Source organism: Lonchura striata, chromosome 1, assembly GCF_046129695.1.
Source record: "Lonchura striata isolate bLonStr1 chromosome 1, bLonStr1.mat, whole genome shotgun sequence".
Classification (NCBI taxonomy): Eukaryota; Metazoa; Chordata; class Aves; order Passeriformes; family Estrildidae; genus Lonchura; species Lonchura striata.
Window position 1 is genome coordinate 17,942,316 of NC_134603.1, and position 8,261 is coordinate 17,950,576.

Below are 8,261 nucleotides of genomic sequence, written 5' to 3' on the forward strand. Positions count from 1 at the left end.
GCTGAACAGCCCCAGCTCCCAGCCTTTCCTCACAGGAGAGGTTCTCCAGCCCTTGCCCATCTTCTTGGCCCTGCTCTAGACTTACTGCAACAGGCCCACATCATTCCTTTGCTGAGGATGCCAGAGCTGGACACACTATTCCCATTAGAGACCCACAAGAGAGAAGTAGAGGGGCAGAATCACCTCCCTTCACCTGCTGGTCAAACTTCTTTTGATACAACCCAGGATACTTTAGACTTTCTCAGCTGCAAGCACATATTGCCAGCTCATGTCCAGCTTTTGATCTGCCACAAGTCCTTCTTGGCAGTGCTGCTCTCAATCTCTTCATCCCCCAGCCTGTACTGATGCCTGGAGTTAAATGCTCTGTGCTATCATGACAGTACATGTCCAGTTTTGTTTGACACATTCATCCAAATACCAAAAGCAGCAATATGATTCTTGTTTTCTGTAGGGGAAAATGAAAATATAATCCATACTATTCTAGAGTATTGTTATCCCCTCTTGCTAAGTGACCACCTTCCTACATAGTAATCATTGAAAGTATGCCAATTTTCCTAATCATCCAGAAGCCCTCATCACACTATATGGACACTGAGAGGTTGTGCCTGTAAGCTCACTTGAGGAGGAAGCATGGGAAACTGGAGAGGAGGATGGATAAAAGCACCTTTTCTGTCTGTCCTGTTATGAGTTGAGGGACAACTGCTATAGAACTTCAACCTAGACCAGCCAGGTCAGGGCTGGAGGATGGACAAACGGGGCCCAAGCCCTGGGCAGTGACTCTGGCCAGACATGATGGGGACAGACTGCTTCGGTGTTTGAGTGACCCATGGATGTGTGTGCTGTGGCAGAGTCTGCCTGGAAAGCCCTGCCCTGGTGGTCTCAAGAAAAGGAAGAGCACTTGCTGACAGTGGTGGTGATGTCTGTGTGATTGCTGGTGTTTGAATGGGTGCCAGGAACAGCACTGCTTCCTGTCCTGATCTCTGCAGCCAGATGTGTGATGTGTGTGTGTATCTGCATGGGACAGGAGAATTCCCCTGAGACTGAACATTCACTAGGTGGGCTTCCTTTATCATCTTCTCTGGGCTGTGGCTCCACTAATGGGGTTCCTGCAATTTCCTTGAAGATCTCTGGTCCCTTTTAAGAACAATGGCAGTCTACCACTGTCAAATGTTTATTGTAAATATGTAACACTGACATACATGAAGATTTCCACCTGGACACATAGAAAATTACATCTTGCTTAAGTTTCACTTTATTAGGTCACCAATTTTAACCTCATTTATATGTTTATACCATTGGGAAAATTGCCTGGAGCAGTGCTTGTCTGTGAAGAATCAGTTACTTAAATTACTGAGAAATATAATTTGTTTGTCTTATCAGCTCTGGCCGCATTTCACATTCTCAGGGGTATGTGGTTTTGACAGAGAGCTGCAGAAAGGGTGCAGGATGTGAATATTTACTTCCATCAGACCATTGTAGTAGTCTGGAAACCCATTTGAATTAATTGTCCTGGTTTGTTGGTTTTATTTTAATGTATCATGCATGTCATGCATTAAATAGCTATCTAAATATCCTGGTTTAATTAACATGATTTAGAAGTTGCTCACTCTTCCATGATTTGACTAAGATCAGTTAGAATTATTGTCTTGGGGGGTCTTTTTATAACGCATATGTTTGTTTAGCAAAGAAGGAATTTTAAAAATTCTTATAACTGAATGCACTTGAATTCTGAGGTTTTTAACCAGTTTTGGAAAAGGCCAGCTTCATTGTGCCCATACAAAGAAATATCACAAAAATTTTCAGTTATTTGACATGGTAACTGCAATTTCTGTTCGGCCTAAACACATGAATCAGGAAGAGATCTGCACAAATGGAGCTTTTCCAACCACTATTTGAAAACCTACAAACAGGCATGAGTAGAAATCACAGAATCTTGAAATGGTTAGGGTTAAAAGGGACCTTAAAAGTCATCCTGTTCCAAACACCTGGCCATGGGCTGGGATGCCTTTCACTAGACCAGGTGAAAAGGTCCCATCCAGCCTGGCCATTAATACCTCCAGGGATGGTATAGCCACAACTTCCCTGAGCAACCTGTTCAAATATCTCACCACCCTCAAGAATTTCTTCTTACCTAAATAGACCCTATTTAAATTTAAAGCCATTGCCCTTGTCACTACAGGCCCTTGGAAAAAGCTGCTTTCCAGCTTTCTTATAGGCCCACTTCAGGCACAGAAGGCTGCTTCAAGGTATCCCTGCAGCCTGTTCTTCTTCATCCAACTCTCTCATCCTGTCTTCATAGGAGAGTTGCTCTAGTCCTCTGACAATCTTCATGGCCCTCCTCCAGACTTGCTCCAACAGGTCAACATGAGCAAAAGGAATAAATGATTAGACAATTAATTTCCATTTTTGTCAGTGTCCTTAACACCTAATATTCTGGAAACCTAGAAAGAAAACACTAATTTCTATCAAGACATGATCAATCCTATCAAGACATGATCTAGTTATGATCTAGAAACTCCTGCTATATGCTGTAAGCAGAATACATATAAATGGAACTACATTAAACTGAAATCTCAGGTGCTCTGTGTACTGCTGTGTACCAATTTTACCCAAATTCACCTATAGTTCTCAAGGAGAATTAAAATGCTTAATGAAACTTCAGTAGTACATAATCCGTGAGGACTAAGGCTAAGGTAGATATGCATAAATTCCATTAGTCTGAGATTGTTTAGCATCATCAGTGACATAGGCATGCCAGTAATAAGCATGAAGAATTTTGAAGACTTTTCATACTGATAAACTGTGGTAAGCAAATGACTGTTGGCAAGAAATTTTGTCAAAAAATCCTAGAAACAGAGGGATGTAGACATTAAATGGTAAGACAACACCTACCTTAGTTTGAAAGCACAGCCAGTGGAAAGGAAGGAAATCAGCCAATCTGTGGATGGAGCAGCCCACAGGTGAGGAAAAAATCTCAGGGAAACTTAACACATGAAGCTCTCTGGAGTTTCCTCAATGTGTATCATTGATACCTTAATAATTGCTAGATCTATTTGATTGGTCATGCATTAAGAAAATATGCTACTGTCCATAATTATGATTTCAATAACAGTAGATTTGGTTATGACTACAAAAATTTTATTAGGAAAGAAAATTACTTTTGAATATTTTTAATTTGCAATTAATCTAGATAGGCATCTGAAAATGTAGATAAGGGCTATTAGCATATTCAGAAATATTTATCACTAATGTCCACTGATTCCAAAAATCTCTGTATTGGCACATGTTATTATTATAGAGATTTTGCCATTCCAAGACGTACAGAGGACAGACAGATGTTGTTCTAGTAACAGAGAAGTCATTTATAAAAGAATACTTAGAGTCAAAGCAGACAAATTAGTTTGCCATATCAGCTCATAACACAAAATATCTGTCACAGGCAGTAATATCACTACAGTATCACTGCCTGACCAAGATAGCATCAGATTCATTGCTGTGACATGCTCAGATAGGCCTAAAAAGCTGCAAATCTAGGAGGCAGGATATGTGGGATTGTTCAAGTATGTAATTATAAGACATAACTTCACAGACAATTCTGAGACTATATTTTTGGACTCTAAATATAGCAGCTAGGCTGAAACGACAGCCAAAGACAAGCAATACCATTGCCCACAAGTTCTAAAGGAAATCAATTCATGCCACATGTAATCATGCAGTTAAAACTGTCTCAGTATCAAGCATAGAAAGTAGTAAACATGATGAATTTTTTTTAAAATTACTCTGGTAACCCCAGTGACTTAAATCTGAAACTGTACAAAGCAAATTATTAGAAAGTATAATGAACCATAGAATTAAAAAGTTGATACTTGGATAAAAATATCTTGTAGAAGAATCAACATAGTTTTGTAAAGAGAAGCTATGCCTCACAAATAAATGGTAGAAAAACCTAACTGGTATAATCTTCCAGGATCCTCAGACAGCACTCAGCAGGGTTGCCCACCAAATCCAGTTACAGGCAGTAAGCTCTTGTGAAGTAAGAGGGAAGTCCCCATAGGGATAATGATCTCCTCTAAGGCTATAAAACAAAAGTAAGGCAAAAGAATTAGTTTTTGGTTTTTTTTTTTCTTCAATGGAAAGAGAGAAACAACGGGATCCTCTAGATGTCTGTGTGAAGCTTTGTACTTCAACATGCTCAAGAATTATCTGGAAAATGAAAATGCTTAAGTGATTTGGTTTTCTAATACCTCTAAGATATTCAGGCCTATAACTGCAAAAGCATAGTGGGTAGGGTTGGGGAAATAGAAAAAGAAACTCATGAAAGTGAGCAGTAACAAATGAAAATCAATCCAGATAAACTAATGCACAAAGTGAAAAACAACCTTACCTTTATATTTTCATTACTGGATTTAAAATTACCTATCACTACTTGAGATAAAGATCCTGGTGTTTTCTTGCAAAAACCTGATCTCAGCTAAGATCAAAGCCCATTAAAAATATAGAAACAGAAAATAATATAGAACAGCTTGATATATATCCAAAACGCATCCACAGCACAAATATTATATTGTGCTGCTTTGGTGTTTCTCCACTCTTCTATTCATGTGTAGAACATAGGTTGAAAAGGACATTGAAGGATAGAGAATGAGATTTTCAACTGTTGCTGCAGGTGCTTTAATCCAAACTCTTTCTTTTCAAAGAATTTTGCTTTATAGAGATGCCTATGTTCTACATATGCCTAAGTTTTATCCTGGCATCCTGAGTGCCAACAGATCTGCCCTTGGTCCATCAGAACTGCAGCATTAAGCAAGCCAAGGTATGAAGGTTCCTGAGCTCCACATGAGCTGCAGCCAGGCTCCTGCAGACTTTGCCAAATGCTGTGGGCACTCAGAGGGCAGATGCACCAGGCTGAGCTCTTGAATCAGGGGGGAAGGTGTAGCTCCCACTAGTTCTCCCCATGGATTCCTCCTTCTACAGGCCATGAACAGTCACCGGTCATTTCTCAGAGGAATGAGTATGTGTGGGTCCCTCCCAATTAAGTTATCCATTCTCTCAAATTAGCTACATATAAAAAATAATAATTTTAATGTAGTACCAAATACAACCTAGAGCTGCCAGCTCAGCACAAAGCTACCAGCTCAACACCACAGCTGCTAAACTTTCTTGTGTGTCTTTTGATAGTGAGAATAAGTGTCTAAACTACTCAAAAAATTATTTTCAAATTGCATAATGTAACAGCAGGTGGCACTGTCACATCAAAACTTGTACAATCATTTCCTGTTCAAACTGATTCAGATTTTACTCCTAGATAATGGAACTGAAAAGTGAGTGACAAGCAAATTTGCACATTATAATTAAACATAATTTCCTAAATATTCTTCTGCATTTCTGATCCACCATTTGAGTCTTGAAAAGTTTTAATCCTTTGATTTGAGCTATTGCATTTGCCAATACACTTGCAATGATCCCCTTTGTTCCGTTTAGCCATCCTTTCAGTTCTATATTCCCTGAAGAAATAAGCTGAAGCATACATAATTATTTCTCACAAAACTGCTTAGCTAATGAGACACAAGACTGAAATTTCCTCTCTTTTCACATACAGTATAATATATGAAAGCTGTAATGACAAAGAAAAATCAACTTTGACTGTTTCTTGAAAGCAAAAGCTTTTTGCTGAAAGATTTACCAAAAGGCTGGAAGTACTCAAGCATTTAATGAAGGAGGAGCAGGAGCAGTCTGGCTGTTCTGAAACACCAATATCTACAGCCATGACACTTCTGTGTAGAAGTATCATCTGTAACCACCTCTGGAAAAGCCCCCAAATCACATGCTCCATGTTTGATATCTAAAACATATATTTAACTTTGTATTACAATTTTTAAAATGAGATTATTCACTAATATAATGGAAATTATGAAGCCAAGACAGAACACAGAAAAATAACATCAGATTTTTAAAAGAATCATACAACTTGAAGTAGGGATTTGTAATACATGGGTAAATATCCATAATAAAGGTAGAGAGAATTTTATTCCAGAGGAAACTTTGATACATAAAAATTCTTTTTGGTCTGCACTGGGACTTACAAATTATTTTTTTTTTAAATTCAAAAATTTAAACACTGCAAGAGTCTTATAGAAGTATTTTAATTTGTTATTAAAATTATGCTATTATTATGTATTTGAGTTGTAACTGAAAAGCCGAGTTTGTGACATTTTGGCTTTTTGGTATAATATCTTACAGTTGTATCACAGGCATTGCATTACAAAAGAAAAGGCCAGATCCAGCCTCAGCCTTGATCTGGACCCTTGTGCAGCAACTAAAATGTGTGATATTCCTCCACCATTACTGGATGTCTCCAAAATAGATCTAGGTCTCTTCAGCAGCATCTGTGTGTTCACTCTCCTGTTTCTGCTGGCATCCAGAACATGGAATGAAGTGCAACAAACAGAAGCTGAGCAGGCGGGTTGCACCACATGACTTCCAGAGGTGTCTTCCAACTTCAATCACTGTGTTTCTGTCATCCCAAATCTTTTCTAGTCAGGATTTGCTAAATTAAATTACAAAACAGTAGTGGCTTCCATATAACAGTAGGTAAATTTCTGTGCACTTTTCAAGGGACTCAATTAGATTAATTTCCCCAGGCTCTCTCTGATGTTAATGTGTTATCCCTGTCCCCATCTCCCCATCAAATCTACGGAGATGGTGTTCAAGCCCCCTGTGAGGGTGTGAGGATGTGAAATTCTTGTCTGTTGCTTCACTTCTGGGCTATTCAGGATCCCATATGAATATATTGCCTGTAGAAAAAGTCATAGAAGCAAAAGTCTCCCTTTTTATAGGACGTGGACTGAACATGCCATTAGTGCACACACCATCGCGAATGTGTTGCACAAGCAGCTTCTCATTGGATCTCCCAGGGGAAGGCCAAATCTCACCGACGCTGCTGAGACCTGTTCTTCAAATTCTTTTAGTGAGGGTCAGCTCTCTTTCTAGTGCTTTCAAAATTTGTTTTTTGTACCAAAACTCCTCTCAGATGTAGGAAGTTAAGGACCACATAGAAAACCCAAGAAAGCAAGCAACCCAAGTGCTTCAATCTGTAAAGCTAGGTCCCTTAAAAGCCAGTTCCTGTGGTTTCAGGAGATTTATGTTCTAAGCTATTCTGCTGCCATATAAGATTGAACTAAAGTAAAAAGGAATCAATTGTACAATTTAAATTTAAACTAAATTCAATTCAAGCCCATGCTGTTTTAAATTCATCGAAGGGCATATACTGCTGGGTGAAGAGCACAAACAAGTATTGCTATCAGCAAGACCTCTCCTTCAGGTAAGTTACCAAACTAACTTCCCAAATGCATAAAAGTAATACTTCAAGATGAAAAAGCTTATCTTATTTTATTCCATCTTGTTTCAGTTTATTCCAACCAATAATCTGGCCCAGTACCTTTAAACTTGCTCATGTAACTTTGTATCCCAATTATATTTCAATGCTAATTACAACAAAGCTACCTAGTTACATGGTGTATTTAATATGTTAGCACATTTTTCTCTTTAAAAACTTTGAAAAATACAAGAATGTTCTTTCTCTCTTCTGTGCTCCAAAGTGTGTACTATTGTGGTGCTGGTATTCTGAATCATACTGCAATGCTAAAACTACTGATCTTGTAATATAGGAGAGTGTTTGGGATTTTATTTCCACCATTACATTTTACATACTTCTATAGTGCAATCAAGAATCACTAAGATCTTTAGGATGTTAAACAGAAGATATAGGCCAGGAAAAAATGAGTATTTTCTGTTAAGGATTCTGGTGTACTGTATTTTAAGAATTCATTAATCATTCACTAAGTGAAGCTGATAACTTACAAGCAAAAATAAAGGAACCAGAAAGAGCTGGAAAGGAATTGCTTCAGACAAAGTAATATTTTTTCAAGGAAATATTTTATTTTATTTCAAATAATATTTTATTTCAAGGAAATCCTTTGGGTAGGGGAAAACTAATAATTAGCTTTAGATGAGATTTTTTTGAGGCTTGACTTCCTATATATGAAATTTTACTCATTCACTATAAAGTATTTAAATTGTTTTAACGAAGATATTTTTGGTTTAACTCCCTTTTTTAAGTGCAAGTGACATTTGATATTTCTTAGGGTACCTGACATACCTGCTTAGAATTAGCAGATGTGAGGCCAAATGTGTAAAATATCTGTGCTCCCCCAAGGAAACAAGTGGAGGCCAAGCAGATGCCTGTCTGTACACATTGGGTA

At 38.0% G+C, this 8,261-nt stretch overlaps 1 long non-coding RNA gene across 1 annotated transcript; it reads right to left on the reverse strand.

Annotated features, from left to right (window-relative positions):
* Positions 1 to 2,283: 2,283 nt before the first annotated feature.
* On the reverse strand, positions 2,284 to 4,069 carry LOC144246800 (uncharacterized). Its single transcript, XR_013340508.1, has 3 exons — positions 3,952 to 4,069; positions 2,893 to 2,938; positions 2,284 to 2,345 (listed from the first exon to the last, which is right to left on the reverse strand). It is a non-coding gene; the product is annotated as an uncharacterized LOC144246800 (long non-coding RNA).
* Between the last annotated feature and the right edge of the window lie 4,192 nt (positions 4,070 to 8,261).